The following is an 11,500-nucleotide window of genomic DNA, read 5'->3' on the forward strand; positions in this document are numbered from 1 at the left end:
AGGCCACGGCCTGATCGGCCGCCCCCTAAATCCGCCACTGTCCAGGAAAGAGACAATCTACATGACGGAAGTTAACTATGCTATTAGGTGATGTTTATATAAAAACTCTTAAATAAGTGCGCATAAAATTAAAGTTTATTGATTAGCTCCGTTGTAAGTAAAAACTGTTGAGTCTGCGCAGCTACTGACAAGCGCCAGACTGATAAAAATGTTACTGTCAATTCTCACGTCAAAACTCATAAAAAAAAAATCATGTGCACAATGAATAATTCCCCGTAAGAGGTAGTGCCATCAGTGCACCTCATCCGGTTCAATGTAGGCATTGCTGAAGGCTCTTTGAGCGTCCCTTTGACCCTAAGCTGCAATTACTTTCATTTTACTGTACCTCCGTTCATATTCTCTTTCTTTTAACGGTCCGCCCTCTCCTAACAATTGTTTCAGTGCAACTGTGAAGTTTTCCTCCTGTAATACTTTTCAAACCTTATACTGTCGATTTCCGTTTCAGCGCTGAACGGCCTTTGTTGCCCCAGTGCTTGGCATAATGCCAAAATTCTATATAAATCAAATAAAATCAAACAAAGAATTGCACGAAATAGCTGCGGTAAACAGCAAGTATATAACGGTTGGTTACCTTCGAGAGGTTAGACGCACGAGTTAACCATTTGCAAACAATTAAAAAAATAAAAACCCTTTTTTTTTCTTCTTATTCTAGGCGTTTAAGCATGCTTTTCATGAAGCCGTCGGTCATTATTTAGCCATAACATACGAAGGCATTTACAATACAGAATAGCCTATACTACACATGGTACAGTATTACAACGGTTCTTGCTATCGCTTACGTAACTTAGCCTAGCAAATTACTAAAGAATTTAGTACAACGAGACAATTACTTAAGTGGCATCTTTCCAGTCCACGAAAATATGGGGCTTTGCGCAAAATGAGCCTTGTCAATTTAATACAATTTCATATCATGTATTTGGAGCAATGGTTTTCTGGAAATCGATAAAGAAATTTTGCTATAAAGCTTTCGCGCCAGGCAACGTAATACATAAGTAGGCCTAGCTTAATAAACGATTTATAGTTTTTTCAACAACACGCGGAACAATTCCGTTTTAAGATATGGTATGCATCCTTCTATTGCTAATAACAAACTTTTATACCATCAGTATTGCTGACAATGCTGAAATTGTGCAGGCTAGGCTATCGCCTTACCACCGGGTCATGCACCATGTTCATGCAGGAACGTAAGGTCTGAGGGATGTTGTAGGGATTTTTAAAGTTGTCGGCAAGGTCAAAAGTATGACCCGACTCAAAACATTTGAAATATGAATATGCTGCATGTAAGTTATATAGCGTGGGTTAATCTCAAAGGATTTATCATTTTCAGCAAATCTGTTGAAAACCAACTGAAATCGGTCTAGCATTATTGTACTGGGATGTTCAAGGATGGACCATAAGTAGTAACAGTTTTTATTGCCAACTATAGGATTCAACCTGAAATATATATATTCCATGTAATAAAAAATAATACAATCCAACCAGCCATACAAATTTTGAATTTTCCCTAATTTTCCCAATTTCATTATCAAAAAAAATATTTGTCCTTAATACAAGCCTTCTAGTAAAGTACATGAACAATCCAGTATTGATATGTGTATGTCTAACAATAACTGTTTATAGCAATGTAAGTAATAACACTGTAAATTATGGTACTGTAGCCACTAAAAAAGCACTTGCATCAAATTAAATGTACTCATATCATAAAGCATTACTGTATATATACATAGAATCCAATTACCAATAAGGGCAATTCCATTTGAAATATCATACAACATCCATAATACACTGTATTGCACTCACTTCAATGGCCTCACTATCATAGGCCTTGAACCCCAGTAGGAGATTGCCAAACACCAAATATCCCATCACTTGCCGGCCTTACATGTCACTGACTTCATTCTTGTGTTTACATCCATAGAATAACACCTGTCACCAACCAGCCACCACCACTCAACACAATAGGCAGTACCAGAGTGGTTAGAAAATTTTACGGCAGTTCGCCTTCTCCCGCTAACCGTGCGACACTGAAATATGGGTAAACAAAAGATATTCCAGATGCGCAATAAGTTACAACTCGCTCCAACCCACATCAACATTTTTCAAACAAATATATCCTTATTGTATTATGAAGTTTATCATGTTAGTGATACACTCCCCCACCATTAGTGACAAATTACAGATACCCTATCCAATTGGGTAAACTACGTATGATTACATTGTTCTATTGGTAATAACACCACCAACCTGTGTACTGATCTACACATAATCTTATCCACTTCACCATCATATCCCTTCCCATGCTTCATAATCTTATACCTTAAATCAACATCTCGGACAATGCCATCTTGTCCTGGATCAGCTCTAATCACCTGTGCTAGTTTCCATGCCCCTCTCACAACATTACTATCTTGCACAAGTACCACATCCTCCAACTCTTACATTCCTCCTTGTTGTATGCCATTTCTGCCTGATTAACAATGATGGAAAATAGTCCCGTTGCCACTTTTTCCAGAAGGATTCTATTATACTTTGCGCATAAACTTCAATCTCCTTTTGTGATCCCCACTAATATCGTACATACCACTTGGACAAAGCAAGTGGACCGACCAAGCAACAGATCATTGGGACAGAGGTAGCCCCCCAACTCTAAACTAAATCCAGGTTTTGTTCCAATTGGTCTTTCATTCATCAGATTAGCAATACCAAACAAAGCAGTTTGTAACTCTCCAAAATTCAACACAGAATCTCCCACAATAATACAAAGACACCTTTTGACAGATTTGATCAGTGCTTCACTTGCCCCATTATACCAAGGTGCGTCACTAGGCATATTAAAGATCCAAGTTACCCCTTCCTTTTCTCCAATGGTTTCTATTTTCTTGCTTGCTGATATCACTGAGTTCCCTTATCTGAATATATAACTTTAGGAGCTCCTCTAATAGCAATAAAACTTTGAAATGTGGTAAGAAAATCATCAGTACTGTATCCTTCAGCCAAATCCAAGTGAACAAGCTCTAGTAACTAAACAGTTAAATATACACCAAAGGCTTTACCATGAGTTCTCTTTTTAACCGTGTCTCTTATTGTTAAGGGCCCAAACAAATCTATGGCTGTGTAATAGAAAGGTGGAGGTTTCAGGTTTCATTCTTTCTATCCTCATTTGACCCATGCATTGGTCTTCTAATTTCTTTGTTAACTTCTTACATGTCACACATTGATTTTTTATTGCCTTTATTAATTTTCTGGCCCCTGGAACCCAGAATTTTCTTTGTAATTTTTGCCAAAGTAGTCTCTATGCCTGCGTGGTCAACCCCATGTACATATGATATATACAATCTAGTAACTGGATGATTTGCTGGTAGCAACATATAGTCTTCTCTATTCCAATTTTCCTTTAGCCACTTAGAAATTCTTTGTCCTACTACTATGACTCCATTCTTAATTGAAGGTCCTAATCTTCTGAACCTCACTTTCCAATCAGTCAGGTCCCTTTGCATCTCTCTAACCCACATTAGTTCTGCTTTAATAATCCTTGAACTGTTGGTTCCCTCAGCATGCCCTTAAAGGATCTGCATTTGAAAACATTCATTACCCTACATGTAACTCTTAGTAGTTTGTAATAATCACTAAATCTATTAACATCAATCATGTGTATAACATGGTTCTGACTTACTTTAGCAACAGCCATGACAACACTACTCTATCAGTTAGTTCATTTCACAATTTTGTTTGATAGGCCATTTTGAAATTGGTAATGTTAGAAATTTTGGTCCATTTTGCCAGGCAGAATTTTCACAAATTTTTCTGGACTACCCGGTTTAGAGGTCATATCTGCAACATTTTGAATTGAATCACCCACCACCATTCCCTTGAATCAGTTTTTATTTGTATCTCTGCAATGCGTACCGCAACAAATGTGTTGAATCCATGGGACTCCTTTTGAATTTGTGATCTTACAATTGTTGAGTCAACTATGTGATAACTGACTCAAACTCCCATGAAAACTCCTTTACTATGATCTTCTCATCCTAGCAGCTATGAGAGCACCACATAATTCCAGACGAGGAATAGACATTTGTTTCACTGGTGCAATCTTATTTTTCGCCATTATCAGACTTGATTTAAACTTATTATCACTGATTTGCCACCTCACATATGCACAAGCCCCATATGCTTGCGTGCTACCATCAGAAAATATTACTAGGTTCGGCTTACCAAAAGCATTAGATGGCTTTAAGGGTCTTCTAAAAGTTAATGACTCCAGTCCATACAATTCTTTGAAAAACGCTTTCCATTCGTTCATCATGGAATCATCAAGTGGATCATCCCACTTGATTCCACCACCATTCGAGTTACTTTTGGAAATCATGGATCTCATCAAGATCTTAGCTTTGAGTAATACTGGTATAACCAACCCTAATGGATCATACAACGATGCAATTTGACTCAATATCTTTCTGCGTGTTAATATTTCTGGAAATTTATAATCAAATTCACCTATATCTAAATTTGGACCACTCCTAACCTTTCTTATTCTTGGTGTAAAGTTGAGTCTTACAGCAAAGGAAAAATAGTCATCTACAGGATTCCATTTTAAAACCTAAGATTTTCTCACTATCAGATTCTATTATTTTCTTATATTGCAGTTTTCATAATGCCCGCTGACTTATCCAGTGCTTTATTCTGAAACTTCCCTGAGACAATACCCTTTCAGTATCCTGTATTAATTTGATTGCGTTCTCGATGGCATCAGTAGAATACAGTATATCATCTACATATGTATTATTAAGAATCATATCTTGCACATCCAGGATTCCTTACCGAATTGTTCTACTGTATGTCTCAAAGCTACCATAGCTATAGTACCACTGGGCCTATCTCCAAATGTTACTGTGGTAAGAACATACTGATCAGGTGGCCTACTATCATCCAAGTCCCTCCATACAAATCTATGCGTATGTTCATCTAGTGTGCTGAGTTTTACAGTATGGTACATCTTTGCTATCACCCACTATGGCTATATTATCTTGCCTAAATCTACACAACACTCCCAGCAAACTGTTCAAAATATCAGGCCCTTAGCCCAAAAATCGTTTAACCTCTGTCCCATATAAGATGCTGAAGAATTGAAGACAATGCGCACTGGGGTTGAACTAGATTTCTGGCTTCAACACCTCATGATGATGAATATAGTGAACTGGGCCATTGTACTCTTGAATCTCCTTATTGGTTAATTTCCTAGCTACTCCCTTCTAACCATATCTTCAATCTCTTTCTGATATTTTATTGCATACTCATTCCCAAGTTTCCTTAATCTATTCTGTTGTTCTTAACCTGGCATTTGCTACCTTTATGGTAATTTTTGTTTCAAATGATTTGGATCCTCTTATCCAAGGATACCTTACAAACCAGCATTTCTGTTTCTCATCATACGTTAATCCTTCCTCAATCAATTTCATTTCCTTTCTTCTTTCAAACTTACATAATTGGGTCCAGGACAACCTCTGCACATACATTTGATACATTGTGGATTACACCTTGTTCCATTTCTTCTATGGCAAAAAATTTATCTAACTGATCCTTTAGATTTTCTGTTGGCTCAATACTGATTTCATTCAAATTTACTGAACTTGAAAGTTTATGAATTCTCACAAACACATGATTACTAGTAATAACTTGATTGGTAATTTCATCATGTCTACCACGTATGCTGAGCCCAAACTGATTTTCTAGCAACTGGAGACCCTTATTTGTTTCAACAACCCTTGGCAATATTTCACAATAATTAGCACCAATAAGCATATCGATTTCCCCATGTGGGCGATTCAGCTCTAAGTTTGATATTCCTTCAAAAGTTCAGTACCCTGGATAAGTCTACTTTCTTGATTTTGGCTGTTATTTCATTAATACCAACAGCATTCACATTCCAAACTTTACCAGATTTATCAATTAGTGGTACACAATATTCGTTGCTTGAGTGATATTCAACCGCATTGCCCACTTTGATCATGGATAAATTTATATGCTTTCCACTTAAACCCAATTTCTTAGCCATCCTATTTGTTATAAATGAAATATCCGCTCCTGGATCCCACAGTACATTAACAGGCATATTCTTACTATTCACCATACTGATATTCAACAACACTGCAAATCACTTTTCTGATATCGCTTTGTGAATACTATTTCTACTCTATCGGAATGCAACAGTGGATGATGATTACGATTGCATGGCCCTTTTTTACCTTCAATAATGACATCACACAATGTACCTACCTTGCAGCTATGAGCAGGATGATATCCCCTTAGACACCTAAAACATATTCCATTACCCTTTATAATCTCAAATCTTTCTTTGCTACTACAACCATTGAATTTATAACATTCTGTTATATCATGACCAATTGAATTGTGTAACAGACATCCTATCCCCTTACTATCTGCCTTAGGTTTAATACCTTTCACCATTTCTGTCAAGTTAACAATACAAGATTCAAAATTCCTTATTTTTTATACTTTGTTCTTCCCCCATTTTTTTCACCAATTTTATGAATTCCGATTCATTCTCAACTGTGCTGTCAACATGATGGACTGTTGCCTTATTATCACTACCGCTACTCCTAACATTAGAGTTCATATATTCCAAAATTTTTCTCTCCTTCTGTAAGAACTTCAACAACTCAGGAAACAGATTGCTAGTTACTGATACCTCATCTGCTTTAATTACCCATTCTCTCTTTTGAAGTGAAGGTAAAACCTTTTCTATATGGCTGACAACGTTTGCACTATTAGTTCATCAGAGAGATTTACCTTTTTTAAATCAAGCCAACATTGCTCAACCTGATCGACCATTTTAATAAATCCTTTGGTATCATCATCATAAATTTTCTTCAGAGATCTAAGCTCACCAACCACTAAGTCTACAATCTTTCTTGAATTCCCAAATTATCATCCAAACGTTGAATCATTTCATCATAATTACCCTCTGAGCCCTTCACTGCTTGAAGTGCTTCTCCACCTAGACACATTTTGAGAGCATATGGATCAGTACCGTATATACTCTTTACTAAATTCTCATAATCTTCCTTAAAAGTTGGATAGTCCCTTAAATTACCTTCGAAACATTGGTGGTTCAAATTTCTTTACTTTAACCTTCGATTTATCTGTTGCCTTTACATCCTGGACACCTTTGAATATTTTTGCACTTACTTCACATTTTAATCTTTCACTATCTAAAATATATTGCTGGGCTTCTTCTTCTAAACTACTATAGGCTAGCTTATCCTCGTTTTCATATATAAATTGTATCAGTTCATCATTTTGATACTCTAGGCATTTAAAGGCTTCAACCATTTCCTCATAGTTCTTCGTTAACACTGATAAATCATCACCTCGATTGATTCCTTCATTGCACATAGTCACCTTCCTGGTGAACTTCCCTTTGTTGATTGCCCTCTTCCTCTTCAGGGCGACGAGTTCCTCTTGCACACCCATGGCGGTTGAAGTTGAAATGTACTGGGATGTTCAAGGATGGACCATAAGTAGTAACAGTTTTTATTGCCACTATAGGATTCAACCTGAAATATATATATTCCATGTAATAAAAAATAATACAATCCAACCATACAAATTTTGAATTTTCCCTAATTTTCCCAATTTCATTATCAAAAAAATATTTGTCCTTAATACAAGCCTTCTAGTAAAGTACATGAACAATCCAGTATTGATATGTGTATGTCTAACAATAACTGTTTATAGCAATGTAAGTAAAAAACACTGTAAATTATGGTACTGTAGCCACTAAAGCACTTGGCATCAAATTAAATGTACTCATATCATAAAGCATACTGTATATATACATAGAATCCAATTACCAATAAGGGCAATTCCAATTGAAATATCATACAACATCCATAATACACTGTATTGCACTCACTTCAATGGCCTTCAACTATCACTAGGCCTTGAACCCCAGTAGGAGATTGCCAAACACCAATATCCCATCACTTGCCGGCCTTACATGTCACTGACTTCATTCTTGTGTTTACATCCATAAGAATAACACCTGTCACCACCACCCCACCACTCAACACAATAGGCAGTACCAGAGTGGTTAGAAAATTTTACGGCAGTTCGCCTTCTCCCGCTAACCGTGCGACACTGAAATATGGTAAACAAAAGATATTCCAGATGCGCAATAAGTTACAACTCGCTCCAACCCACATCAACATTTTTCAAACAAATATATCCTTATTGTATTATGAAGTTTATCATGTTAGTGATACAATTATGTTAGGGCTAGTCAAGGTATTTAAGTTCAGTCAAGTTACGGATAACTTTAGAATAAATGCTCCTTCGCAAAGTTGCAAACACCACCAGGAAATGTACAGAATAAGTGCAGTTTTAAGGATTAGTCTATACGGCAATCTCTTAAATCTGAATGAAGGCATCCTTTGAAACTGCCGCCCGTAGGTGAGCCAATATAAATACAAATTGTGAAGTTTGGTAAGTGGGCAGATGCAAAGGAAGATCGAGAATAACCAAGGCGTATTTATGAAAATATTATTCATAATAATATAAACTTTAACATTCACGGGTGTTCTTGCACACTAGAGCTGTATCGTGGTTAGATTTACTTACATTTTCCGGCTACAATCTTGCTTTAACTGGGATAATTAGACAACAGCACGAGTAACCACCTAAACGTTCCCGAAGCTTCCAGTCAATGCGTCCTGTAACTCCCTATCTCGTACCTAATGACATCCGCTAGAGAAACTAGGTCTCGATAATTCTACAATTAGTTCGTTCTTTACAGCGAAATCTTTATTTTTGGCGGTCGCCCACTGCTTTTGTTAAGTGAAGTCTTTACAATTATATATAGTTTTACTGACAGACGTTCTGGCGTCACGATTACCTAGGTTGCTGACGCCGGTCTGCGATGACACGAACGATATTGGATATGAATATGAAACGTTCAGTTATGCCTGCGCAGTTATAACTGCACAGTTGGACTGTGCAGTTAAAACTGAACGTTAGTGTGGACAACCTGCAGTTTTTCTGGCCTGCGCAGGCGGCCTGGGTAAATAGCTCATCTCATCGATGAGCATCAGTCCAAACGGCTGCGCATGCGCATTGCAACTTTAATATGGTGGCGGGCTGGAGGCTCGGTACTCTGTCCGCGCACAGATATTATCTACTAATGAAGAACACTGAGCTGAGGTTTATTGAATTGAAAAGTGTTTATACCTAAATTGAGAATATATTGGATTTAATTGTTTTTACTCATTGATACGGAAGTCAGAATAATATATATTTTAAATTTTGCCATTTTCCACGGGAAAAATAGGTGTAAATGAAGGCTGAAAGTGACAGCATCATTCTTGAATGTCTTGTAGATTTCATTGAAATCTATATGAATGAGACTGCTTTGGTAATTAAAATCCAAATGCTATCGTAACAGATTGAGCCTATGTATGTTTATTCGTGGTTATGAACCATATATTCAAGACAAGTTTTTCAATGAGAATAAATACTTATAATGACAAAGTAATGTAAAACAAGAATAGGCCTAGTATATGCATCTATTCATGATTATGCACCATGTCTGTAATTCGTTTTTTAAATGAGAACAAAATAATATTCCACTTTCTGACAAAACAACATAAATAATATTGGACTATGTATGTTTTTTCATTGCTAGCATCCCACGGAAGTTCGCTTGGAAATGAAATTAGACTAATCAACACACTAATGAAGCACAGGAAGACAACAGTAAATTAAGGATTTTCATTCATTGTAACACGTCGTAAGAAAGTCAATCTTTAAACGAAAACAAATCAGTATTGACTTTTTTAATGAAATAGAAAAAAATATTACGCCTATATATCAACTTTGAAACGAAAGCAAGTCAATTACAGCCAGAGCATTGTGTGTTGACGTCATGGATGCTACGGAGGACTGAGGAAACGGCCTGTATCTGTATATTAGTGGCGAAGATTTGCCTGCACAGTTGGAATGCGCAGTTATAACTGTGCAGGCATAACTGAACGTTAATGGCAGGCTTTATGAATACGATTGCCGAGCTATTTTCCAATGTACTGTGTGTCCCTACATGGTCGAAGAAAATCAGGGTGGTTGGTAAAAATGGCAAATAAATTAATATCCCATTCGGCTTATCACCAATCCTTCGAGAAATGTGCTATCTTATAGTTAAGACTAATGCTAAATCGAGGTAAGTTAAAGTTAGGGCAGAGGTTTTGGAAAATGACAGCTACCCTCTAAATAAGACAGAGACCAGTCTTACTTAAAATTTCACCCAGCTTAATATAAATTAGCCAATCAAAATGTAGTATTTGAGTGATCTCCTCACCACTGACAATTCCCGATTAACCAAATGGCTTGATGAGCTACGAAAGGGGTGTTGTATCCGAACACCCACCCAAATGAAAGGGGAGCTATTGGAGCATTGTTCATGGTTATCAGTGACTATTCATTGCCTGTGTACGCTTTAACAAATGTTACTTCCTAGTACTGTCGGCCAACGAAGAATTGGCGTAGTTTCTTAATTCATTGTTCGCTATGGAAATATTGCCATATGCAGGTGCCAGATTATTTACTTGAAAATAAATAAAATTTCCTTTCAAAGGTGCTATACTTGAAATAAATTACATTAGAATTGAGTCGACTTATTCAACATATTAAAGATAATTATCTTGCAAAGTAAAGAGATATATACCGATGGGTCCATGAATTCTAATTTTATTCTCAACTCTAGCTCCGTGTCAACATCAGCCTTTTGAAGTTGGCTTTCCTGCCACTCGAGTCTTGACCCAACGTATCGTACTGCACTGGGGTGTTGTCATTTCGTCTCCTACAGCCGATAAATAATACATTAAGGCATTAACATTCTTTAATAACGATGTTTAATTAAACCAATTTTGTCCTGTGATCAATAAAATAATTTGCATGACGCATTTAGTGGGCCTTAGTTGGACTTCTGATTTTCACACATGATTAGCCTAGGTCTATTTTCAGCAGTATACTCTCTCGAATACGTAATGTGAATGCATATTTAAAACGACAATATATATATATATATATATTATATATATATATATATATATATATATATATATATATATCAATCTCCTTTATTTTATTATTCCCGTTATTCTTGCTTTATTGGCCATGTTTTCCTTTTTTCTTATCCTTTCATAATTGCTTAACATAATTTACTCAGACCTAGCTAATCAAAGTCTAAATTCAATCATAAAAAATCAAACGAATATAATTCAGTCTTTATTTTTTATCGAATTCCTTGCATATCATCCTGTTTCATCTGTACACGTTGGAAAGCTGTGGGAGTCAAAACTGACGAATACACTAAGAAAGGGTTACTTTCATTAAAACTTTCTTAGGCTGATCTTTCTGTAGCTATTCA

The 11,500-nt window shown here is 36.4% G+C and overlaps 1 long non-coding RNA gene across 3 annotated transcripts in view; it reads right to left on the reverse strand.

Moving 5' to 3' along the window:
* LOC135221946 (uncharacterized) overlaps positions 1-9,091 on the reverse strand; it is a 407,988-nt gene extending 398,897 nt beyond the window's left edge. Inside the window, exon 1 of one of the 3 annotated variants that reach the window (XR_010316144.1) lies at positions 8,701-9,091. This is a non-coding gene — a long non-coding RNA (uncharacterized LOC135221946). The remainder of the gene's footprint in view (positions 1-8,700) is intronic. The other 2 variants (XR_010316142.1, XR_010316153.1) reach the window with 2 other exon arrangements.
* Positions 9,092-11,500: the final 2,409 nt, after the last annotated feature.

Source organism: Macrobrachium nipponense, chromosome 11 (assembly GCF_015104395.2).
Source record: "Macrobrachium nipponense isolate FS-2020 chromosome 11, ASM1510439v2, whole genome shotgun sequence".
NCBI classification, from domain to species: domain Eukaryota; kingdom Metazoa; phylum Arthropoda; class Malacostraca; order Decapoda; family Palaemonidae; genus Macrobrachium; species Macrobrachium nipponense.